Here is a 27,852-nt window from a genome sequence, read left to right on the forward strand (position 1 = left end):
TTTATCAAGCTGTTGACTCTTTTTCCATGATTTTCTTGCATCATTCTCATTTTACTTCTCATTTTTTCCTCTACCTCTCTTATCTTTGTTTTCAAAATTCTTTCTCAGCTCTTCCATGGCCTGAGATCAATTCATATTTTCCTTTGGGGCTTTTGATGTAGCTGTTTTGACTTTGTTGTCTTCTTCTGAGTTTGTTTTTATCTTCCCTGTCACCATAGTAACTTTATATAGTCAGGATCTTTTTCTGCTGTTTGTTCATTTTCCCACATTATTCCTTGACTTTTAATTCTATGCTAAAGTGGGGCTCTGCTTCCTGAGTAAAGAGAGCACTGGCTCAAACCTCAGGATTCTGTGCAGCTGTTTTCAGAGATAATTCTGGGTACCTGTAAGTTTTTTAGTTCTTCCAAGGTTGCATGATCTAGAGAGAGGTATGTTTACTACTCTCCTGACCTGTGCTCTTGTCTGTGAGTAACCACAAACATTCTTTTCTACTCTAGCGCTGTGACCAGGGTCCCAGATCCCCTGAGGCCTCAAGTTCTGGTATGCTAGTGTTCTTCCTTGTCCTGGGACTGAGATGCAGGACTGTAGCCCAGAGTATAGGCAGTATAATAGTGTCTTTCCTTTTGAGCCAACAAAGGGACTCTAGTAATCACCTTCTGACTAGTTTTCTGATTCCCTTACTGTTCGTAGTCTGAGAAGTATGAAAACCACCATTGCTTCCATGTCCTACTGTTGGTTTGCTGAAGTGCAGTCTGTGCTGTGCTGTGCTCCGTCCTCACCCTGTGCAACAGACCTTTCCTGCTAACCATCTAAGTTATCTTGGGCTGGAAAATTGTTTCACCCTACCCTTTTATGGATTCTCCTGCTTCCAAATTTATTTTGAATCATTATTTATAGTTGTTTGGAGGGGTTTGGGGGAGAGATCAGACAAGTGCCTGCCTTTTCTCTACCTTCTTGGCTCTGCCACTCTGCATCATTAAAAGAAAAAAAAAAGCTGCTGAGTATTCATGCCCAGCTGTGCTGGAAAATAATTTTTATATTATGACCATATATGCACTAACATTTTCGGAGGAATTTATCTTTTAATGCAACTATAAGCTCTGTTAGTGTATGGTATATGCTCAGTCTTTAGCATTTGTGGCTCTCATAACATATATATGTATATATGTATATGTGTGTATATATATATATATGTGTGTGTGTGCGTGTGTGTGTGTGTGTGTGTGTGTGTATTGGTTTCCCATATATAGCTTTTTTACCCATTTATTTAATCTTTTTGGGGTATAGGCCTAGAAGTGTTATAGCTGAGTCAAAGGATATAAGGATATCACTGTTTAGTAGCTTAGCAATTTTTCTGTTTAATTCTAAATTGCTTTCCTGAACAGTTTTACCCATTCACAAGTTTACCAATATCATCAATGTGTATATTTTCCCATGGCTTCTTCCATCCATGATTTTCCATATTCTCATTTTGCCAATATTATATCTGTGAGGTGGCATCTCAGAATTGCATTATTTTGCATTTTTCTAGTTATTAGTGACTTGGAACATTTTTAAATATGGTTATAGACAGCCTGGGTTTCTTTCCTTGAGAACTATCCCTTCATATTCTTAGATTATTTATCAATTGGGAAATGCTTCTTAATATTATGAATTTGAATCAGAACCTTTTTTTTATCTTGGAAATGATACCTTTCTCTTCTTCAGAGAATCTTGATCCCAGTTATTTTTCCCCTTTCAATATTAATTTTATTAGATTTGCTTATGCAAAAACTTAAATTTTGTATTTTATCTTTATGATTTTATTCTCTTCTTTGATCATGAAATTTTCTGCTGTACAAAGATTTGATAGTGGTTTTTTCCCATATTTCTCTAATTTCTTTATTAGGTGATCTTTTATTTTTAGGTCACATATCCATTTGGAGCTTATTTTGGCATAAGGTGGGCTGTGTTGGTCTAAATCTAATTTTTCCCTATTGCTATCAATTTTTCCCTGTATTACAATTCCTGTAAAAATATGAGGGGCAGAAAGCAAGCACAAACAGGATCAGGAAAGGTTTCTCATTGGACTTGCCACATGAATGGACTATGAAAAAAAAAGTAAGGATTCTAAGAAGCAGATGTAAGAAAGGAGTGTTTTCTGACGTAGAGGTTTGTCAAAAGATGAAGTACCATGGCATGGAGGCCAGTTTATCTAGAGAAAAGGTGGGGTACAATAATCTTGAAAAGAGAGTTTGGAGCAAGACTTTAAATGGTTTTCACTACCAAGTTGAAGAATTCACCCCTCCCAAAGTAGGGTTTCTAACCTTGGGTCTATGAATCTGTTAATATCTCTGTGGTTAGATTTCAAGTTGGTCTGTGAACTTGGATGGGGAACAATTTATATCTTTTTTTAAGCTGTTCTATAACTGAATCTTATTTTCTCTAATTATTTTAAGATATGATTCTGAGGAATCCATAGGCTTTACTACACTGTCAAAGTCCATGATTAAAAAAAAAAGTTAACAACCACTATCATACAAGATACAGGGACCCCTTGAAATTTCTTGAGCAAAGGAGTGACATACTCATGCTTGGGCTTTAGGGAAAATATTTTGGCATATTCTTCTGTGGAGATACTGGAAGGTAGGAGTACTTTTAGGCAACCTGTTCTTGCACTTTTGTCCAGAACATATATGGTATTTGCTGGAACTATGATAGTGTTGATGCAATTGAAAAAAGGATATAGTAGTAGAATCAGTAAATCCATTGATTGTTTCTGGGAGGGGGAGAGTAGTAAAAGAGAATGAAGACCTAAGAATAACCCCTAGGTTGTAAATTGGATGATAGTACCTTCTAAAAATAGGTATGCTTATAGACACTTGCTAGTGTATGACTCTGGGCACATCACTCAACCCTGATTGACTCAAAATTTTCATTTTGTACAAAAATATTTATAGCATCTCTTTTCATGGTGGCAAAGAATTGGAAGTTGAGGGGATATCCATCAATTGGGGAGTAGCTGAACCAGGTTGTTGTATATGATTGTGAAGGAAGACTGTTTTGCTATAAGAAATGATGAGCAGAATGCTCTCAGAAAAGCCTGGAAAGATTTACATGAACTGATGCAAATTTAAATCAGGAGAACATTGTATAAAGTAACAGCAATATTGAATGATGATCAATTGTGAATGACTTAGCTATTTTCAGCAATACAACGATCCAAGACAGTTATGAAGGTTTTATGATGAAAAATGCTATCTATCTCTAGAAAAAGAAGTGATGGAATCTGAATGCAGATCAAAGCATACCTTTTCTTTGCTTTCTTGATTCTTTTTTCTTTTTGGGAGGTGCGTGTGTCAGTTTTTTTTTAATAACATGACTAATATGGAACTACCTTTTGCATGACTACACATGTATAACCTATATCAAGTTGTTTGTATTCTTAATGAGGAGGAGGGTAGGAAAGAGGGAGAGAATTTGGTATTCAAAATTAAAAAAAAACATGTAAAATTTGTTTTTACATGTAATTGGGGAAAATAAAATATAAATCATAACAAAGAAAGAGGGATGTTTTGAGGAAGTTGTTCTTTTTCCTTTTTTTGAGGAGGCAGAGATGAGAAAGATATGTTTCATTTGAGATATGTTGATTTTGAGATGCCTACAGGACATCCAATTGGAGATGTCTAATAGACAGCTGGTAATGTGACAGTAAAGAGGGTCCAGGAATGAACACTTAGATATACTCGAAATTTGAGAGGTATCAGGGCTGAGATGTTAATTAAAATCATGGGAACTAATGAAGTTGCTAAAAGCAATTGTAGAAGGAAAAGAAAGACATGAAAGACTGAGCTATTGAGGACACCAGTGATCAGGATATGGGACGTATGTGATAGTCCAAAAAAAAAAGACTGAGAAGGAACAATTAGAGTGGTAGTAATACAATCAAGAGAGGGCAATATTATAGAGGGAAGGGTGATAAACTATATCAAACACTTCAGAGAATTCAAGAGGTCTCAGGACTGAGAACTGCACATTGGATTTGTTATTTAAGAATTCAATGGTAACCTTGAAAAGAGCAATTAATCATATCTGTACAAGGAAATGAGAGGTCAAGGATATAATGCCCAGTACCTTACTATGAATAAACAGTACAAAAGTAGCTGATATTGTCAGTGGCTGACTGCAGAACCAAACTAGGACAGGGAGACAAAATCTCTTCACTAAAGGACCAAATTTATAAGCCTCAACTTTAAAAAAGTAATAATTTAAAAATAATTGATTTTTATTACCTTCAAACACTTAAAATCCAATAGTTAGAAACAACTGAATTTTGCACCTAGTTAGTAAGAATAATTCATTATGACAGAAGGCTACCAACACTTTCCACCCACCCCCAGCATATAATAAAGTAGCAGTCCCACCATGAACCCCCTACTCCAGGCTTCACCCTCATTGGCTTTTAAGGGTCCTGGGGCCTACCCTACTGATTAAAAGCATTTATTTTGGGTATTATTTTTACATCATGAATTGCAATAGTTGCTTATTGCTGCTTGCTGAGCTCAGGTATCAAAATTGTTAGCTATGGTTTTGGCTTACTATTCCTTCTTAATAAATTTTGAATACTGTTGATTCTTCTATTGTTTTTCAAAGGTACTAGATATTCACAGATTTTTAAAGAAAATACTAAGGAAAAAAGGGAAAAAAAAACCCTTTTCTCTGTGCCTAAATCCATAGAGGTCAAAAAAGTTACCTTCACATCTTACTCTATTTTGTGTAACAGAAGTGCCCAAGGTGCCTACTCCAAAGAGCAAAAGATATTTTTCTTTATAACCCATAAAATGAGCACCAGTAATTGTTTGAGTTGCCAGTTCTCTTTGGCATAGTCTCCAGTAATAGGGACACACTAGGAGCCTCTGATCACATACACCTTTTCACATGGGGCTGGAGCAGATGTACTTTCCTACAGAGACTAAGCCCACACATCCAGCTCCATGGGAGGTAACCTAGTCCTGAAGATAAAGAGGATTTCAGTAGAGTCAATTCAGGCTTCCCCTCACCTCTCCTGTCACCTTTATATCTTATCCATAGCCCTCCCTACCTTCCCCTGTTCATTAATAATATCAATCCAAATTCCACAGGAAATATCAATATTGTGGAACTTAAGTTCTGCACATTTGGCCCTGGCCAATTGGTTCATCTTTCCTACAGGTATAAGATTCAAAATAAAATAATTTTATTGCTTATCCATTGAGTTCAGAGATTCATAGACAATGGTGACAACCACCCACTGCTTTTGCAACTGTAAATAAATTGATTTAGACCTTTGTCATCATATCAGCACACATAAAAAGAAAATATATGCATGTAAACAGGATTGAACTATGACTACAGATTCCTTTTTCATTTGGAAATAAAATGGTTTGGCAGAAAACAGTGCTCCATACTATCTCAGCATTCCTGCTTGAGTTTTGGAAAGCTGAGTCTTACAGTAATTGCATATTACATCTACATATACCAAATGAGTTTATAATGACTATTATCATCAAAATGAATAGGAAAACAATTAGCCATGATTAGCCTCTTTATGTGAAGAGTTACCTCCTTATTTTGGCATTCAGTTTGCAACAGTTTGGAAATCAGGTGTGGGTCGTAATAATTTTATTTATCTTTTCCTCCAATTTCAATAGGGCAAGAACAAATGGGTTCCTTAACCTTGTGAACTTATGCAAAGGGGAGAAAATGGTAACACTGTTTATTAAAATATGCATCCAATTTCCCTAACTAATTTTCTGAAAAGCAGCAGAAAAAAAAGTTCATATTTTTCTTGATTTCAAGCTCAAAATAAATGAAATTGAAATAAGCATGATAAGAATCCATTATTGTGCTTCATAATCTACCCCAAATGATTAATTTTTATCGCCTTAGATGACTTTGTCTTATGAGAGGATGAAACTTCTTTGTAAATTATATGTTGGTAGTCTGTTTAACTATTTGAGGATCTTAATGGGTAGTCTTGAAATCTAAATTTTGTAGTAAAAACTTATTAATTCAGCATATAAAACAACATGTATACTCTACCAAAGTACTCTGAAATCAGTGAAGAAACAAGATGGTTTCACACAACTTGTGGCCAAGATTTCCAGAGCTCTGCTCTATTGTCAGTGAGAAGTGCCTCATGAAGGAGGTGTAATAATAACTCAAGTTGATAAGATGCTTTAAGGTTTAAAAAATACTCTTTTTAAAACAGTCCTCTGATGAAGGTAATGCAAATATCATTATCTCCATTTTATTGATAAGGAATCTAAGGCATATTATAGAGGTAAAGTAAATTATTCCAGGTCCTGTAGCTGGTCTACCTCAGAATAAATATATGAAATTAGGACTTTTGATTACAAGTTTATGCCTTGCTGTCTTCCACCAATACAAGGGGCCTGGGATCTCTGATAGTTACTTAAATGGATCAACCAGTACAATTCCAAAATACATTTGACTTTAGCTAGAAATACAACACTGATAATACAGAAGTATAGGTATGAATGTGTCACTCTCCTGCTGAAGAAACTTCATTGGCTTCTTATCTCCTGTAGAAAATTTTTAATCCTTTGTTTGATATTTAAAACCTCTTATAATCTGGCTCTTTCTGTACCTCAAAACTGATTTCACATAATATTCCAACACCTTCTATTTTCCATGCAGACATTGATGCTATACGACATGCTCTCTTGTTTCCTCTTTTCCTTTCCACAGGAGCCCTCTTTACCAGCCCCTCTCAGAATCAAGGTTCATCTCAAGTATTACTTCCTACAGGAAGATCCATTATTAGTGACCTGTGGCAGAAATTGCCTTTTATGTACCTAGTATTTGTTTATATTGATTTATCTGGACACATGTAAGTTCCTTAAGGGCAGACATTTTGTATTTTTGTCTTTGAATCCTTACTGTCTACCATAGCACGGGGCATATAAAAAGTGCTTAATGGATGTTTAATGAATGTATGCATGCTTATAAGATTACACAGTTAATGGCTGAATCTGCAGCATGGAGATTGTGTTATTTGCTCTGTCACCTTTGCATTCATTTTTTAGGGATAGCTGCCTGGTCCCTGAAGGACCAGCCTTCTGCCCTCTCCTAGCCTACTTGCCCTAGAGAATTGCCAGAAGCAGTGGCAGGAACAGTTCCCTAGTAAAGCCAAAATGCCCAGGAGTTCCTTGGGATGGTTTTAAATTATCTTCAGGGCTGAGCAATACTCTGGGGACTTTATCTGAATATAATCAATCTTCCTGGTCTCTGTTGTTGAAAAGATGACAGTAACTTTGGTTGTTTCCCCAAAGATAGGAGTTAAATTGACATACCACTGCAGCCAGTCTTAACAGATTCATCTTGGTTACTAAGCGCTTGCTGGTGACACACAGCTGCTGGGCATACAATGCTGACTTAGGTGAATGTTAATTGTTGAAAGAAACTAAAACCCTTGGAAAAGAATAAAATTTTCTTATGTCATGTTGAAATTTTTAATGCTGGCTCTAGAGCCATAATTTTCCAATTTGTCGCCTCAAAAGCTGTCCTTATTTAAGAATATTCAGTAGCTGATCCCTTGAGAAAAAAATATCTCTGAAGTCTTCTTAGTGTAAATATCAAGAGATTAAATGTCACCAGCCTTATTTTCTGGAAGTAGAATGTTTTGTGCATAATGTACTTTCAAACCACTTTTTTTCTTAAAAGATTTACTGTTTCAGAGCTGTGGGTAGCTGTTATTCCATCATAATACTCTCTTAAATAATACTCTCACATTTAGATTTAATTAAACAAGTGAATGGACTGAAGGTCTTCTTAATGGTTAGATAGGTTAGTCCCTAAACAGTGTACATAGGCTCTGGTTTAATCTATGAGGCTTTCTTATGGTACTCTTACCATTTACACAGAAGTTTCTTTAGGAGAAGGAACATTTAAACCCTTGATTACAAGATATTTACCCTTGTCATTACTCCATCAAGTTTTATTCTGTATTCCTATGTGCTCCAGATTCTTAGATGTGCTAGGAAACTCTTTCACACATTTTGCGACATTCTTTTCTACAGCTCCCTGCTCAAGGAGCCATCGTCTGCCAGGTTTTCCCAGCTTGGCAAAGGAAAAGACTCATCTCTGTTTCTTCAGGAACAAAGCTGACCTTCTCCACTAGGAGTCTTGGGGAAGTAAAGAAAGGAGGTGATAGGGTGGGGGAAAGGAAAAGAAAGGCAGAGGAATCCTAAGGCATGGAAAATGAGTCAGGAAGTCTGATTGCCTGGGCACCCTTCTTTGTTGCCAAGTTAAGAATTCAGCGTTTCTCCTTTGTAGAGAATGAAATCTACTTCAGAGAGACATAGGAAAAGGAAAAAAAAATCTTTTTTTTAGGAAAATAAGGAAAAAAAACCCTTGGCATCATATTCATACAAAATTGAATTTTCTTTCCTGGACTTGAATACTCGACTCTGGTACTAATGAGCAAAGAATACTGAGTTGTAAGTAAAAAAGAGTTTGGAAATCATTGCTCAACCCTTTCTTCTCAACTTTCCCTCCCATCAGCCTGCCTCAGCAGAGAGTTAGCTAGACCTCCTTTACTCTCAAAATAACCTCATTCACCTGTGTCTTTGATCCCATACTTCCCTAAACTTCTAGGTACTCATTTTCACCTTACTCTCCTGCTGCTTCAATTTCATGGCAACATAGACTCGCAGAGTTAGAGGTAAAATTAAAGGTCGTCTAGCCTCACCTCCCACCCAATTCACAAGTCCTCCTGAATACATTTTCTCCCTTTTGTGAAATAATAATAAGTCATCACCAACACGGAGAGTAGAGTGAAGGCCCTTGGATTAATTCTTGAGGGAAAATGCCAGGTTCTGAAAGTTTTCTTGATTTTAAGGGGAAAAAATGTGCCCCATCTCCCATACATACTTGCCTTCTACCAGAGCTAAAAAGTAGAGGGACAGAGATATGCAATAATGTTGGTTAGCATGGAAAATGTTTGGTTCCACCAAAAAGGATCACTCATTTATCCTGTGCCCTTTACATACAAGGCAATACTTGTGCGTTTAAGTGAGATGGAGGGAGACATCTCTTTAACTGTTCTTTTTTTAGCCTTCTTTGCATAGCACATGATGGTGGTGCTGTGGCCACTGCCAGGGTACTGTCTTTATCACTTAATGCTGAAAGAACTTGTTTTCTTCCTTCTGTATTTGCCCATCACAGTTCACTAACAACTGACTTTCTTTGCAGATGCCCCCTCTTAAACTCATTGGCTCCTCTTCTTCCACCAATGCTGTTGAGCCTGGGGAAACAAAGACTTATTGGGAACATGATTGCTATCATCAAATATTTGAAGTGCTGTCCTTGAAGAAGTGGTTTTAGATTTGCTTTACTTTTGGAAAGCAATCTATTAAGTTGTAAAGTAGTTGCAAAGTGGATTGGCAAAAACAGTTCCTACTACAACTAAGTGATCTGCAAAAATGACTCAGTGTAGTCCCTGGCACATACTAGGCACTATATAAATGCTTATTCTCTTCCCCCTTCCCGTAGTGATGATTAACAACAATAACAACAATACCTAGCATTTATATTTTAATATGAAATTAACAAATTACTTTAGAATTTGTCTCATTTGATCTGCAATGGATCAAATCACAAGCAGTTGGTACTCTCAACACCCTGGGAAACAGCACCCTAAAAGAGAAAGGACTAAGTATTCCCGTGAACATCTTAGCTCTAGTGCTAACAACCAGATGATTGGGTTTTACTTCTTTCCATCTCTACATTAGTATACAATAGCAGTATTCACTCCTCCATATGGCTTACCTCCTTGTACACAAATAACAGATCCTATATTAGATATTCTCCAACCCCTATGTGACTTCCAACCATTGATGGCATTGACAAGCAAACACATTAATGACAATAAACAAATTTCCAGATAAGTCTTGAGTAAGACCAATCAATTAGTCACTAAATATTCCTTATGCTCCTCTTCTATATGCCACATACTGTAATTGCCAATGAGAATACAAATCTCATTAAAAGTATCAACCCTTCTGGACTCCTAGCCCTTGTAGAAAATGTCAGTATTTTGTGGAATGAAATAGCTGTAAGCCCCATATGTAATTCTGGAAGCCAGCTGCCCACACTTCTACCCTCTAGTTAATGAAGCCTTTTACTATCAGTATATCATTAAACCAGGAACCTGACTTATCTGCTAGACTAATGGTTCCCAAGATTTTCAATTTTCTCTTTTAATTTTGAAGTGTTTTGTAGATTCCCAAATGATAGTAGTTGTATTATTAGTAACCATTGATTGAGAAAATACTTGATGATGCAAAACTATTGTGACTTAATTAATTCTTTAACGTGAATTAGTATTTTATGAATCCCAGCAGCATTTGTGTGCATTCAATAAACAGTTTATACAAGCAAGGCATATTGTTTAACCAGTGTGCAGAAGGTATAAATTAAACTAATTCATTCAATGACATAACTGCAGCTTTTAGGGATTGGAATTCTGCTTAAAGGAATGAAATATAGATTTGCAAATTCTTTATAATATTTCTGCAATTCCCAGACTATTCACCCCAGGGACAGTGGTATGCAGGATGAAAATCATTCTGCTAAAACACAATCAAATGGAACAGTGATTTCATATGCCTAAACCAATGCCCAATCATTATATCTGTTCCCTAAGAAATAAACATATAGTGAGGACCCTGTTGACTCAGTGGATTTCATACCAGTATTCATGTCACCAAAGCTCCCTGAACACCCAAAATCATAGCATTGCATTTTATATGAAACAGGGTATTCATTGTAAAGACATTGTGGAAATCTGTATTGAGTCCTGGACCTGGAGCTAGGAAGACCTAGTTGAAATCCCATGTCTGACACATACTAACTGTGTGAACGTGATAAAGTCTCTTAACCTTTCTGTGCCTCAGTTTCCTTTTCTACAGGGCAAGGAATGGATTATATCACCTCTATTCCCCTTCCTGTTCTAAATCCATGATGCCCAGCATTTACCAAATCTTAGAGGATAAGCCTCTGTAATAGTAATTTAGATATGAAGATCTTTCCCACCCATTAATAAGCCATGTGACTTGCTTACATCACAGGAAGCCTAAGTCACATGTGATAGGAGGAGCATGCTGAAAGGAAAAGGAAATTGTGTCACAGGAAATGCTGAGAGAGCAGTTATGACAGAGCTGAGAAAAAAAAAAAGAGCAGATGTGCTGTGCTGTGCTGTGCTGTGCTGTGTGAGTGTGATTGTAGGAAGGCCCCAGCAGGGTGTGTGATGGGGTGGTGGATGGTTGTTGGATGGTGGGGTTCCATGCTGTGATATTGTGTTTTAAGTTCCTTGCTGTTAAGATAAAGTGGGCCTACTGGTTGTGGAAGTTGGTTGCTTGATTATGGGATCTGGTTATCTGGTGTCTGAATAAATGTTTTACTTCTTCTACCTTCTATATGAAGAATGTCTCATATTTTGCGATACAGAACTACATAGGCATATTCACGATTATTGTTGATGTTGTGTTTATTGCCTTGCTGATACAGCCCTTTCTATATGCTGGCATCCATGGGAATCCTGAAAATTCTGAAGCCAAACATTGAACATAGGGGCATAGATTGATCACATTATGTTTGATCTGACTAAGTCAATCATTGCAAAGATCCAAATGAAACTCTCTGGATTCACAAATAAAGGGCAAAATAGAAGCTCAGAAACTGGACTCAAATTCCGTAGTTACTAAAATACCATTTAGCAGTTATAGCAGTTGTTATTAATATTTATGATGTAATATGTTCATTGTCAGCTTGGGTCTACATTCCAAGTCTTTAAAAAAAATTGGCATTTGTGTATTTAGCTTTCTTTGTAATAATCCTTGGTAAGGACATCTATTACTCATAAAATAGTCCTAGCTGATCTTAGTTTGGTATCTGCTTTGCCAGCCCTAGAGTTTTTTTTTTAACTAGCTTTTATTTACATCTCTAGTTATTATTTCTGTTACTTAACTTCAATTCTTAGGTATGACTTTCCTTTGGGGTGCAGTACAAGACAGCATTGAATTTGGAGTGAGAGGAAATTAGTTGAGGCTGGAATGATTGATATAGGCTACCTCTGTGACCTTGTACAGGACCTTTCATTTCTCTTGCCTTAGTTTTCTGATTTGTAAAGTGAAGTTTCTACTAAATGATATTTGAGATTTTCCTCTAGCTCTAAATATATGAAATTTACTCAGACTGAATACTTGACTCTACTTCCCTTGGTGACTTCATCAACTCTCATGGATTTAATTATTATCTATACGCTCTTGTCAGCTTTATGTAGCTTCTCTCTTTGTCTCTCCTTTCTCTTTGTCTGTGTGTGTGTGTTTCTGTCTCTGTTTCTGTGTCTGTCTGTTTCTGTCTGTCTCTCTCTACCTCTCTCTGTCTCTCTCTCTCTCTCTCTCTCTCTCTCTCTCTTGCCCAGCCCCATAACCCCATATCCCCAAGCCATTTTGAATTGGATGCCCAAAAGTATCTTAAACTCAATATCCACAAAGGAGAATTAATTATTTTGCCTAAAATTTATCTCTCTTCCAAACTTATCTATTACTGTTCAGGTCATCACCATCTTTCCTGTCATCCAGGTCCACAACCTCAATGTCATCCTTGATTATTCACTCTCTCTGAGACTTACTTATCCACTCTCTGTTCATCCCTCACCAATCAGCTGTTAAATATTATTATTTCAACCTCTAGAAAAATCTCTTGTATATGTCCTCTTCTTTCCATCCACAAAGCCAATACTCTAATTCAATTACTCATCACACCTCTCTCGATCTATTGCAAAAGTCTCTGAATTCAGAAGTTCTTAACCTTTTTTTGAGTTATGGGCCACTCTGGCAGTCTGGTTAAATATATGGCTCTCTTCTCTGAATAATGCCTTAAAATTCATAAAAATTCATGGAGTTAGAAAGGACTACAGCTATATTGAAGTATAGTTATTAAAATACTTAAAAAAACCAACAACCCTAGGTTAAGAACCCCTGCTGTAATGGATCTCTGTTTCTCAAGTCTTTTCTCATTCCAATCCATTTCAACCAATCTACAAAACTCAATTAATAAATTATGAGTCTGAATATCTCATTCCACCCCTTATTAAACTTAAGTGAGTCCAATTATTTTTATGATTAAGTGTAAACTTCATTTGTCACTGAAAGCCCTTCTCGAGGTAATCCCCATTGAGTGTTTTGGCCTCATATGTTAACATCCTTTATTCATTATTGTCAGTCAATCTGACCTTCTTACAATTCCATATGCACAGTTCTCCATTTCCTACCTCTGTGCTTTTGCACTGGCCATTTCCAGTTTGTAGGATGAATTCCCCTCTCACCTCAGCCTCTTGTTATCTTTAATTTCATTCCACATTCAGTTCAAACACCATTTGCATGTGAAGTTTTTCTTGATTCCCCAACTGCTAGTACTCTCCCTCCACAGCTCACCTATTTCTTTATGTGTTTCATACATAGCTTCATGTACACATATTGTGACCACCATTAGAATGTAAATTCCATGGGGGCGGGGATTTTCAGCTCCATCTTTTATACCTAGCACCTTGCACAGTTCCTGAAACACAGGTGCTTGATGAATCCATGTTGATTTATTGATTAACTGAAGTGTATCCATCCACATCCCACATTTTTTGAGTACCCAATCCACTTATACTTTGATTCCAAGTCGGTCTTTAATCACCATGCAGTATAAGGGCGGAGACATTGAACTGGAGTCAGAAAACCAGAGTTATGAATAATGTCACTGACTTAGTATGACCTGATAAATAATACTCCTTTATATTTTGTGCTTTTACTTTAGGTGTAGGGCAGTTAGGTGGCACAGTGGATAGAATGCTGGGCCTGGAGTAAGGAAGACCTGAGTTCAAATCCAGCCCCAGAAACTTACTAGCTGTATGATTTGGGCAAGTCTCTTAACCTTGTTTGCCTCAGTTTCCTCATCTGTAAAATTGTCTGGAGGAGGAAATGGCAAACCACTCCAGTATCTCTGCCAAGAAAACCCCAAATGAGGTCACAAAGAATTGGACAAGACTGAAAAACAAAACAAAAAAAACAACATTAGTATGTAAGTGCCTTCAGAGCAGGACTTGTTCTATTTGCTTGCATTTGTATTGTATCCCCAATATTCAGGTACCTAGTTTATAGTATGTGTTTAATAAATATTCCTCCTATTCATTTATCTCTCTGTATCTACTTGTGTAACCTTAGGTAAGTCACCTCTTTGGGCCTCAGTTTCCTCATCAGTAAAATAAGAACGTTGAACTACATGACTTTAAACTTACGTTTGGTTATAATCAACCAAATTCCAACATTCTTACTTAGACCTCTTTCTAAATCCAACATAAACCAAGCAATTGTAACCTTTGCACCTCAATGATCAATTCCAGAATCCAACCATCCACTCATGTACCCCCTATTACTGGCTGTTTATAATACTTCTTAAACCATGGGTCATTACCCCATATGGGGGTTGCAAAAAATTTGCAACAGTAAATAGTTTCTGAATGGCGCAGTGGCCAAAAATTAATTAAAAATCAAATGCATAATGAATCCAAGGTATTTCTGGCAGCTCTTGCCCATGTTGCATCATGTGACTTCACTGCAGCATTGGTTCTGCACAAAAGGCACATGGACTTTCTACCGTGCATGCCATTATATGATGCAATGCCAACAAATGCTGCCAAAAGGAGTTGCGAGTGGAAAAAGTTTAGGAAGCCCTGATTTAGAAGATGCCTACCCTCTGTTTTAATAAGCAAATCCTAGAGTTTTCTCTGATCAAATGATTCCTATACCATACTGGACAAGAATTCCTCTTTTATTTATCCCTTCCTCTCTATTATCATTACCATACACCTGATCTAGAATCACCTCATCTCATATCTAGATTACCAAAGCAATCTTATATCCATCTTCTCTGATTGTAGTTTCCCCCTTCTCTAGTCAATACTGAATACTGCTACCAGAGTAAAATTTCCCTAAAACTACTTTTCTTTGCTCAAAAACCTCCCACAGCTCCCTACTTCCTATTATATTTAAACTCCTCTATCCAGTTTTTTAGCCTTTCTGTTATCCAGACTTATTTTATCTGTTTTGTAATGTTCCACCTGCTCTAATCTAGTCTTCCAACATTGCCCTATGAAGACAAAATGCGTCTTTTGAGGGTGAAATAAAGTAATATATCTTAAAATGTTTCACAAAACAGTATTATTAGTCCTCACCAACCTCTTCATGTAATCAAAATCTACAAACGTCTATTAGTTACCTTCTTTGTATGTGTTAGGCCTATCAATTAACAGTATGGAACAGTGAATAGGCAGCTGGCTTCAGAGGCTTTAAGACTTCAAATTAAGTCCTGATTTGGATTGTGTAACCCCTGGAAAGTTCATTACTTCTCAATGCCCTAAGCAACTCTATAAAACTATGAGCTTTGAGTAACTGCTAATCTGTATTGATAGAATTTCCTTTTGTGAATTCCCTATAAAAATAAAGTCACGAGTCTGGTTAAAAAATGTACTAAGTACTATTTAAAAATAGAAACTTTAATAGTACTTTTCCTCATGAAGATGACAGTCTATTAGGTGGGTAAAGCATATACGTATATCAATACATTATGATAGTCTCTCAACAAACATTTATTAAATACCTTTTATTTACCAGTCACTCTATGTAGGTGATCCATCTATCTATAGCACATAGAGATTTCCCCATAGCATTATTTAGATAAGAAGGTATTTGACATTAGTTTCCTGTCACCAACAAACAAATACAATTCCTATAACTTCATATTCAGAATAATTGAACCTGAAGCATGACCACATGCATAGTTTATAAAACACAAGTGCAATAGAGGCAACAGGATGGCACAGTGGATAGAGCATTGGGCCTATAGTCAGGAAAATATGAGTTACAATTTAGCCTCAAACACTAGCTATGTGACCTTGAACAAGTCACTTAATCTCTGTCTCAGTTTCCTCCACTGTAAGATGGGGGTGATAATAGTACATACCTTCTAGTTTTGAGGTGAGGATCAAATGAGAGAATTCTTATGAAGCATTTTGTAAAAATTAAAGTACTATGTACATGCTAGAAATAATAATAATTATTATTATTGATAGAGCTGGCCTTAATGCCTTCATTCATACCATTGACACATATGAAATTCCCTTTCTTCTTTGCTCCAGGGATCCACTTTCTGTCTTCATTATTTCCAACTTAATTCCCACCTCTTTAACTGGTTTTTCTCTGCTCTTTCAATCTTCATTGATGTCCTTCTTCCCTGAGTTCTCAGACCATTGAATGTATATACCACCAAATTTAGCACATAACTAAATATTGTTTTATATTGTTCATTCATTATATCAGGTCTTGCATCCCTAGCTAGCTTCTAAATTCCATGAGAGTGGTGATAATGTCAACACTTCAGTATTTTCACAGGGCCTAATAGAATGTTGAGCTCATAGGGTTCATTCATTAAAGATAGAATGCCTTCTGTAGGGTATGTGCTACAACTGAAATGATTTCCATTTGGAGTAGTGATGTTTGGATGTGTGTTAACCAAGCATCAGCCTGACAGAAAATGGACCACTGTCTTTTAATGTTAGTCAACTCATAGACATATCAGTGAGCAACTTCTCAATATGCTAGCTATAGATAGGTTCTTTTCTTTTAACTTTGTAGCAGTAACAGAAAGAGGTGTTGGTGACCAGAAGGGAAGCCACTGATGCATTAATTATATTGACTAACCAATTAAATTAAAATATTTGCCCAAATTCACAGAGCTAATAAGTGGCACAGCCAAGATTTGATATCATGTCTTTTGTTTCCAACTGCAGTGTTCGTTCTACCATACCACCCCTGTTAGAGGATCATTTGTTCCTTTCCTCAACACTTCCACAGGCAGGCAACTCTATTTCACATTGCATTGATTCCTAGATCATATAATATTTCAAGGATTAATGATTTCAGAGGTGGGAGAACTTCTCTGATGCAGATCAAACCACATCTATGACTTGAGAAAGTCTTCTAATATCGCTTCAGATGACTGAAAAACTTTAACATTTTATAGCTACCCCTGACCACTCTTTTCAAACATACTTAAGAGTTTCCCTCATATAAAAGACAATATTTCACTGGGTACATATGTAACAATTTTAATTGTTAGAAATTTATTTAATATGTCAAACTGAAATCTATCTTCATGTAAGTGCCAAGCAGTGGTCCAAATTTTACCTTCAAGTCTGGGTAAAATGATTCTGCTTTCTCCTCCAAAGGGCAATCCTTCAGCTGCTAGATGAAGACTTTTCATACGCCCTGACCTCACACTTGCCACATAGCTTCTCATTTACAAGCTACTCAGGTCTAGAAAATTCTTCACGTAGCATTTTTCTGAACCCTTTACCATACTATTCTGTCCTCTGGATGCGCCGCAGTTTGTTGACTTCCCCTTTAAAAACTGGTACCTAGAATCAACTCAGTGCTGTAGCTGTAATCTAATCAATATTGAACTATATTAATTCAGGTCTTCTGCATCTTGCATTTATGTAATTTATTTTTTTTATGTTTGTGTCTATTACATCTCTAGTTACTTACAGACCACACATATATCCCATTGAGTTATTTTTTTTAATCTTCATCCATCATTGTATTAGCTCATTCTTCTAGTTCTACCACATTGAAATTTAAGTATGCTTTTTATATTTCCACATTTTATACCTTTGCCTAGAATCACTAATTACCTTCAAAGCTCAACTCCAGTGCTACCCTCTAAAAGAGACCTTTGCTGATCCCTCCAGCTTCTAAGGATCCTCCATCCTCAAATTACCATGTGTATTTGTGTATACACATATATGTTTATATATTACTTTACCTGATAGAATATAAGCTACTTGAGAGATTTTTAAGTTTGGCTTTGGTATCCTATAACCAGAGCCTAGTTAAGTGCCTGATGCATAGCAGGAACTAGTTTATTCCTTTTCCCTAGAGATCTGTGCATGACCTGACTTATATTGAACTTGGGAAAATAGAATAATATCACACACACACACACACACACACACACACACACATCATAGCAACTCATTACAGTCTTCTACTGACATCACTGCCTGCATAACTTTGGGCAAGTCACATAATCTTCTTGGGCTCCTGTTTCCTAAAGTTTAGGATAACGGAGTTGGACTGCTTGATCTCTGAGGTTTACATCTAGAACTAATACTATAATACAGAGAGGTTATTGTTTGCCTTGGCAGAGAGAATATTTATGCTGGTGAAATTTCAGCTTTTTTGAAGAATTGAAGAATTCACATAGAGAAACAGATTGGTACATCATAATTATAAAAATCTTTCAATTTGGCCTCAGTTTCAAACTCCATCTATAGTAATTATTATCTGTGTGACCTGGGTAAGTCACTTCTGCTCTCTGAGTCTTAGCTTACTCATCTACAAAATGGGAATTATAATTAATGATGTATCGTGGGTGTCCGGGGGAACAAAAAAAGCACTTTGTAGATCTGAAATACACTAAATAAATGGGAGTTACTTTTGTTTATAGCCTTACACGGGCATACATACACCCATATTATGTGTGAATACATATGCAATCACTGTTAATTATATCTTATTTGTATTCTTCATGGCTACATTCTCACTTTTGATTATAAGGTCTTCACATATTTTTAATTCTTTTCACATACTTGCAATTTTTCTATCACTGTACCTGCTAAATGAATAGTTAAGTGTAAGAAGATATTCTGGTCTCAAATCTTTTGAAAATTTTATATGGGAGAATAATATTGGGAGGATGTCACCAGGATATTTATGTATTCCCTTATTTTGTCAAGAAGGCACTACTAGTGCTCTGTCAATTAGTCATGCAGTCAAGCAATAAGCATTTATTGAGCACTCATTGTCAAGCGCACATCTCTTAATCACAGACTGATGTATCTGGAAGGGAGTTTAGAGATCATTTATTCCAACTTCCCAATTTGAGAATCATATCTATAGAATTTCTGACAGAAAGTATCCCTCTCATTTCTGGGCCTCTCTTTTCTCCCTTTCTTTTTTTAACCTTTGCTTTTAATTTAATTTATTTAATATTTTTAGTTTTCAGCACTGATTTTCACAAGAGTTTGAATTAGAAATTTTCTCCCCATTTCAGCCCTCCTGCCCACTCCAAGATGGCAGATATTCTGGTTGCCCCATTCCCGAGTCAGCCCTCCCTTCTGTTACCCCCCCCATCCCATTTTCCATTACTTTCTTGTAGGGCAAGAAAAATTTCTATGCCCCATTGCCTGTATATCTTACTTAATAGTTGCATGCAAAAACTTTTTTTTGAACATCTGCTTTTAAAACTTGATTTTTTCTTCTCTTATTTCTAAAACTAATATTTCTAGTACCAAATTGAATAATATGGGTGATAATGGATATCCTTGTTTCACCTCTGATGTTATTCAGAATCCATCTAGCTTATCTCCATTACATATAATGCTTGCTTATGGTTTTAGGTCGATGCTACTTACAATTTTAAGGAAGACTCTGTTTATTCCTATACTTTCTAGTGTTTTTAATGGGAATCAGTGTTGTATTTTCTCAAAAGCTATTTCTGCATCTATTGAGATAGTCATATGGTTTCTGCTAGTTTTGTTGTTGATATGATCAATAATGCTGATAGTTTTCCTAATATTGAACCAACTTTGCATTCCTGGAATAAATCCTATCTGGTAATAGTGTATTATTCTCATGATAAGTCGCTGCAGTCTTTTTGCTAATATTTTATTTAAATTTTTTGCATCAATATTCATTAGGGAAATTGGTCTATAATTTTCTTCTCTATTTTGATCCTTCCTGGTTTCAGTATTAGTACCATATTTGTGTCATAAGTATTTGGTAGGACTCCTTTGCCTATTTTCCCAAATATTCTATAAAGTATAGGAATTAATGGTTCTTTAAATGTTTGATAGAAGTCATTTGTAAAACCATCTGGCCCTGGAGATTTTTTCCTAGGGAGTTCATCGATGGGTTGCTCTATTTCTTTTACTGAGCTGGGGTTATCTAGGTAATTTATATTTTTGCAAATATTTATCCATTTCCCTAAAGTTGTCAAATTTATGGGCACACAATTGGGCAAAATAATTCCTAGTTATTGTATTAATTTCTTCTTCATGAGAGGTGCATTTGCCCTTTTCATTTTTGATACTGGTAATTTGGTTTTCTACTTTCTTTTTTTAATCAAATTGACCAAAGGTTTATCAATTTTATCGTTTTTTTTTCATAAAACCAACCTTTAGTTTTATTTATTAGCTCTATAGTTTTTTTCATTTGAATTTTATTAATCTCTTCTTTGATTTTGACTATTTCTTTTTTTGGTGCTCAATGTATTTTAATTTTTATTATTTATTTAATAATTTTGGTTTTCAGCATTATTTTCACAAGATATTGAATTATGAATTTTCTCCACATTTCTACCCTACTTCCCACTCCAAGATGGCATATATTCTGATTGCCCTGTTCCCCACTCAGTTTCCCTTCTGTCACCCCACTCCCCCAACCCATCCCATTTTCCATTACTTTCTTGTAGGGCAAGAAAAATTTCTATGCCCCATTGCCTGTATATCTTACTTAATAGTTGCATGCAAAAACTTTTTTTTGAACATCTGCTTTTAAAACTTTGAGTTCCACATTCTTTCCCCTTTTCCATCCCTACTCACCCTCCCTAAGAAAGCAAGCAATTCAACATAGATCACACATGTATCATTAGGTAAAATCCTTCCACAATACTCATGTTGTGAAAGACTAACTATATTTTGCTCCCTCCTATTCAGTCGCCCTTTATTCAGTATTCTCCCTTGACCCTGTCCCTTTTCAAAAGTGTTTGCTTTTGATTACCTCCTCCCCCTATCAGCCCTTTCTTCCATCATCCCCCATTTTTTATTCCCTTCCTCCTTCTTTGCTGTGGGGTAAGATACCCAATTAAGTGTGTATGTTATTCCCTCCTCAAGTCAAATCTCATGAGAGCAATATTCATTCATTTCCCCTCACTTGCCCCCTTTTCCCTTCCAATGAACTGGTTTTTCTTGCCACTTTTATGTGAGATAATTTACCCCATTATATCTCTCCCTTCCTCCCTCTCTCAATATATTCCTCTCTCATCCCTTAATTTGATTTTTTTAGATATCATCCCTTCATATTCAACTCACCCTGTGCCCTCTGTATATGTATGTATGTATGTATATGTATATATGTGTGTATATGTATAAGTATATGTATATACATACATATATATATATATATATATATATATATATATACATATATATATATATATGTATATGTATTCCCTTCAGCTACCCTAATACTGAGTTCTCCTGAATTACACACATCATCTTTCCATGTAGGAATGTAAACAAAACAGTTCAACTTTAGTAAGTCCCTTATGATTTCTCTTTCTTGTTTATCTTTTCATGCTTCTCTTAAATCTTGTGTTTGAAAGTCAAATTTTCTATTCAGTGCTGGTCTTTTCACTGAGAAAGCTTGAAAGTCCTCTATTTTACTGAAAATCCATATTTTGCCTTGGAACGTGATACTCAGTTTTGCTGGATAGGTGATTCTTGGTTTTAATGCTAGCTCTATTGACCTCTGGAATATCATATTCCAAGCCCTTTGATCTCTTAATTTAGAAGCTGCTAGATCTTGTGTTATCCTACTTATGTTTCCACAATACTTAAATTGTTTCTTTCTAGCTGCTTGCAGTATTTTCTCCTTGACCTGGGAGCTCTGGAAATTGGTGACAATATTTCTAGGAGTTTTCTTTGTGGGATCTTTTTCAGGAGGTGATTGGTGGATTCTTTCAATTTCTATTTTACCTTCTGGCTCTAGAATAAGTACTCTGTATTCTACATGCCCTTATAGGGGTTCTTCTTGATAATTTCTTGAAAGGTAATATCTAGGCTCTTTTTTGATCATAGCTTTCAGGTAGTCCAATAATTTTTAAATTATCTCTCCTGAATCTTTTTTCCAGGTCAGTGGTTTTTCCAATGAGATATCTCACATTGTTTTCCATTTTTTCATTTCTTTGGTTCTGTTTTATAGTATCTTGATTTCTCATAAAGTCACTAGCTTCCACTTGCTCCAATCTAATTTTTAAGGTAGTATTTTCTTCAGTGTTCTTTTGGACATCCTTTTCCATTTGGCTAATTCTGCCTTTCAAGGCATTCTTCTCATTGGCTTTTTGGAGCTCTTTTGCCATTTGAGTTAGTCTATTTTTTAAGGTGCTGTTTTCTTCAATATTTTTTTCAGTATTTTTTTGGGTCTCCTTTAGCAAGTCATTGACTTGTTTTTCATGATTTTCTCACATCAGTCTCATTTTTTTCCCAATTTTTCCTCTACTTCTGTTACTTGCTTTTCCAAATCCTTTTTTTGAGGTCTTCCATGGCCTGAGATCAGGTTATGTTTTTCTTGGAAGCTTTTGATGTAGGCTCTTTCACTTTGTTGACTTCTTCTGGCTTTATGTTTTGGCCTTCTCTGTCACCAAAGAAAGATTCCAAAGTCTGAGTCTGAATCTGAGTCCATTTTTGCGTCCTATTCATGTTCCCAGCCAACTAATTTACCCTTGAGCTTTTTGTCGGAGTACCACTGTTTGTAGAGTAGAGAGTACTTTGTCCCAAGTTTGAGGGGCTGAGCTGCTATTTTCAGAGCTGCTTCTGCACAGGAAGCTCTGCCACACCAGCACTCCTTCTCCCCCAAGACCCGCCAACCAGCATTGCAGCACAGATCCAGGCAAGGCAAAGCAGGCTTTGCACTCCCGCTCTAATCTGCTGCTTAATTCCTCCCAACAGGTGGGCCTGGGGCCAGAAGCAACTGCAGCTGTAGCTCTGGAGGCAGCCTCAGAGCTGCACCACCTCTGCTGCCCCTGGGGCAGTGGCCGACTGCGAACTCCTTTCTTTCTCTCCCCGCTGCTTTTCCCACTAACCTTCTCTGTTGTCTTTGGCATGTGTGGATTGAGAAGTGCCACAGCTCACTGATTCAGGGTGTTACACCTGTTCTGCACAGCTCCTGTTCTGGTTGGTCCTGGCAGTGCCCACACTGGGCTGTGCTCTGCTCTACTCTCAGCTCTGTGCGATAGACCCTTCCCAGTGACCATCCCGGCTGTCCTGGGCTGGAGCCCTGCTTCTTTTTGCTATTTTGTGGGTTCTGCAGCTCTAGAATTTGTTCAGAGCCATTTTTATACATGTTTGGAGGGACCTGGGGCAGAGCTTAAGCAAGTCCCTGCTTTCCAGCCACCATCTTGGCTCCGCCCCGATTTTCAGTATTTCTAATTTGGTATCTAATTAGGGATTTTCAATTTGTTCCTTTCCTAGCTTTTTCCATTGCATGCCCAATTCATTGATCTCCTTTTTCTGTGTTTTATTCATGTAACCATTTAGAGATATAAAACTTCCCCTAAGAACTGCTTTTGCTGCATCCCTTAAGTTTTGGTATGTTGTCTTATTATTGTTATTCTCTTGAATGAAGTTATTAATTGTTTCTATGATTTGTTCTTTGGCCCACTCAGTCTTTAGGATTATTTAGTTTCAAATTAATTTTGAGTTTATCTTTCCATGGTACTTTATTAAAAATAATTTTTATTGTGTCATGATCTGAAAAAGATGCATTGAATATTTCTGCCTTTCTGCACTGGATGGTGAGCTTTTTATGCCCTAGTACATGGTCAACTTTTGAGTATGTGCCATGTACCACTAAGGAAAAAGTATATTCCTTTTTATCCCCATTCAGTTTTCTCCAGAGGTCTGTCCTATCTGCCTTTTCTAAAATTCTATTCATCTCCTTATTTTCCTTCTTGTTTATTTTGAGGTTAGATTTATCAAGTTCAGAGAGGGGGATGTTGAGGTCTCCCACTAATATAGTTTTGCTATCTGTTTCTTCCTGTAACTCCTTTAACTTCTCCTCTAAGAATTTTCATGCTATACCATTTGGTGCATATATGTTAAATAATGATATTGCTTCATTGTCAATGGTATTGAAAATCCATAATTTGCCTTGGAGCATGATACTCAGTTTTGCTGGGTAGGTGATTCTTGGTTTTAATCCTAGCTCCATTGACCTCCAGAATATTGTATTCCAAGCCCTTTGGTCCCTTAATGTGGAAGCTGCCACATATTCTGCCAGCTCCTGTGTTAACCTGATTGTTTTTCCACAATATTCAAATTGTTTCTTTCTGGCTGCTTGAAGTATTTTCTCCTTGACTCGGGAGCTCTGGAATTTGGCGACAATGTTCCTAGGAGTTTTCTTTTTGGGATCTATTTGAGGAGGCGATCTGTGGATTCTTTCAATTTTTATTTTCCCCTCTGGCTCTAGAATATCAGGGCAATTCTCCTTGATAATTCCTTGAAAGATGATATCTAGGCTCTTTTTTTGATCATGGCTTTCAGGTAGTCCAATAATTTTTAAATTATCTCTCCTGGATCTATTTTCCAGGTCAGTGGTTTTTCCAATGAGATATTTCACATTGTCTTCCATTTTTTCATTCCTTTGGTTCTGTTTTATAATATCTTGATTTCTCATCAAGTCACTAGCTTCCACTTGCTCCAATATAATTTTTAAGGTAATATTTTCTTCAGTGTTCTTTTGGACCTCCTTTTCCATTTGGTTAATTCTGCCTTTTAAGGCATTCTTCTCCTCATTGGCTTTTTGGAGCTCTTTTGCCATTTGAGTTAGTCTATTTTTTAAGGGGTTGTTTTCTTCAATATTTTTTCAGTTTTTTTTGGTTCTCCTTTAGCAAGTCATTGACTTGTTTTTCATGGTTTTCTCTCATCCTTCTCATTTCTCTTCCCAATTTTTCCTCTACTTCTCTAACTTGCTTTTCCAACTCCTTTTTGAGATCTTCCATGGCCTGAGACCAGTTCATGTTTTTCTTGGAGGCTTTTGGTGTAGGCTCTTGCACTTTGATGACTTCTTCAGGCTGTATGTTTTGGTCTTCTTTGTCACCAAAGAAAGATTCCAAAGTCTGGGACTAAATCTGGGTGCATTTTCCCTGCCTGGTCATGTTCCCAGCCAACTTACTTGACCCTTAAGTTTTTCATCAGGGGATGACTGCTTGTAGAGCAAAGAGTACTTTGTTCCAAGCTTGAGGGGATGCACTGTTGATTTCAGAGCTATTTCTATACAGCCAGCTCTCCCACCCCAGCACTCCTTCTTCCTCAAGAACCACCAACCTGGACCTGACGCAAATCTTCAGCAGGCTCTTCAGTCCTGCTCTGATGCGCCACTTAATTTCTCCCACCATGTGGGCCTTCTCTGTTGTTTTTGGTGTTTGTGCGTTGAGAAGTCTGGTAACTGCCACAGCTCACTGATTCTGGGTGCTAGGGCCTGTCCTGCCTGGCTCCTGGTCTGGCTCCTGCGATAGACCTCATCCAGTGACCATCCAGGCTGTCCTGTGCTGGGACCCTGCTTCCCTCTGCTATTTTGTGGGTTCTGCAGTTCTAGAATTTGTTCAGAGACATTTTTTATAGGTTTTTGGAGGGACGTGGTGGGGAGGTCACGCAAGTCCCTGCTTTCCAGCTGCCATCTTGGCTCCACCCCCGGAAGTCCCCATTTTTTCTTTTACTTCTCTAATTTGGTTTTTACAATCCTCCTTGAGCTCTTCCAGGAATGCTTTTTGGGCTTGAGACCAGTTCACGTTCCCTTTTGAGGTTTCAGATTTGGGTATAGTGTCAATGCTGTCTTCTTCTGAATTAGTACTTCCCTGTCTCCATAAGAAGAATCAGTGGTCTGCAGTTTTCTCGAGAGTTTCTTCATATTAGCCAACTTTTTCCTGGCTTTAAAGTGGATTTCTGTTTCTGGGGGTCAGGGGGCTCTGCCCAAGGCTTCTTATTTGTATTGGTAATCAAGGAGGGCTTTTAGCACTTATTCAATCAAGTGCCCTTGAAGAGTTTGATCTTTGTTTCCTTGATTAAATTAGGAGTCCTCGAAGACCTCCTTGGCTCAAGGGAAAGCCTAGTTTACATGGGTTTGAGTGACATGTTTGTGACATCAGAGGCTTTTAGACCACATGCATTTAAGTCACATTTTTGTGATGCTTTTAGGTCATGTGGGTGAGTCGCATGCGTGACTCACCTTTGACCCTGAAAAAGATATATAAACCCAGAGACTGGCATTGTCCCTTGAGGCTCTCACTCCTGGAGGAGTGTTGGTGTGGGACTCTGGGCAGCTGCTGTAAAAGCCTCCCAGCTCAACCCAGATGATGATGGCTTCTTGGTAACTATGAATTGTATTTGGTCTGTTTATAATGTAAGTTTGTTGTTTGTTTGTATTTGCTTTGAAGTTCAGGGTGCTGGCTTTTTCACCTGAACTAAGTGAATGACATTTGTATGTTGGATTGAAATGAGATTGTTAACCCCCTAATGTTACTTTCCTTATTAAAGCAGATCAAAAGTACCTGTGCAGGCAGCGTTCTTTTCGTTGGGCTTGTGTTAGTCTTTCACCCCCATAGCAGCTGCTAGGTGAATTGTTGCAATATTGTTCTGGGAAGTCTCAGCCTAGTTACTGGCTTTGTGTGTCATGGCATCTGGTTTCATGAAGTGTGGAGGAGGAGTGGTCTGGCTGCTGGAAGTCTTGTCTTCCCCTAGTGTTGCCCTAGAGCATTGGTGGTCTCAACTGTTGTCTGTGCTGGTGTCTGCCACTTACCCTGGCTATGCAATGGCACCTCTGGGTTCCTGGTGTTGATCCTTGCTGGCTCCACCCTGCTGGGGCTCAGGAACTTCCTCTGTTTGGGTACTGAAGCCCCACTTCTGGTTTCTCTATTTCAGGGTTTCTCCCAAGGGAGCATTATCTGGGTGAGGAAGAGAGGAATGAGAGCCATTTTACCTTGTCATTATGGTTCCTGGATGTTCAAGAAGGTGAGTTTCAAACCTTTAGACTGTGGGCTGCAAGCCTCAGGAGTAGTTGTTCTCATGACTGCAGGCACTGTGCTGCTGCCTCCCATAACTTCTATAGACTCCTGTCCTGGGCTAGGAGGTCTGGTGATCACCACCGGTTTCCTGCACCCAGTATTCTCCCAGCCTGGATCTCTGGCTGGATTCTGCAGCTGCTTCAGCTTTGGTGTGGTCTGGTACAGCTTCACATACCAGGTGCTCTCCTAGCCTAGAGATCCATCCTGTTGACCCTGTGGAGTCTCCTGCCTTGGAATGCCCCACTCAGTCTACTAGTGGCTTCTAACTCTCTCAGATCTGCTCAGATTCACTTTTTTAGAGGTATCTGACAGAACTTGTGAGAGAGGTCCAGTAAGATGCCGTTTTCACATGGCCATCTTGGCTCCACCCTCCCAAGATTTTTATTAATAATTGGGTAGCTCATGAGAAAGATTGTCTAAAGCCTCAGTATGATATGAATTTAAAAAGTAAAACCATTTAGGAACAGCTAAAAAGGGTACTTATTTTATACAAATGAGGTGCAAGAGGAAGAATCAATACATAGGAATTGGTTGGGGGAAGAGGGCTGGTAGTTCTGGTAACCTACTTTCACAGGGAATGGGTTTGAGGGAATAATACATACATACATACATACATACATACATATATATATATATATATATATATATATATATATATATATATATACACATATTTAGAAGAGTAATTCAGAAGAAATAAAAAGCTAGCTGCATAGGGAGGGAAAAGAGGACAAGGGAGGGATCTTTAGAGGGGAGGTTGAGGGAATAGGTAAAAGGGAAGCATAGAAGGGTGTTTAGATTTATGGGAATGGGAGAATAGGAGAGCAATCCTTGGAGGGGGATAGACAAGTAATAGGA

This window comes from Trichosurus vulpecula, chromosome 2 (genome assembly GCF_011100635.1).
Source record: "Trichosurus vulpecula isolate mTriVul1 chromosome 2, mTriVul1.pri, whole genome shotgun sequence".
Taxonomy (NCBI): domain Eukaryota; kingdom Metazoa; phylum Chordata; class Mammalia; order Diprotodontia; family Phalangeridae; genus Trichosurus; species Trichosurus vulpecula.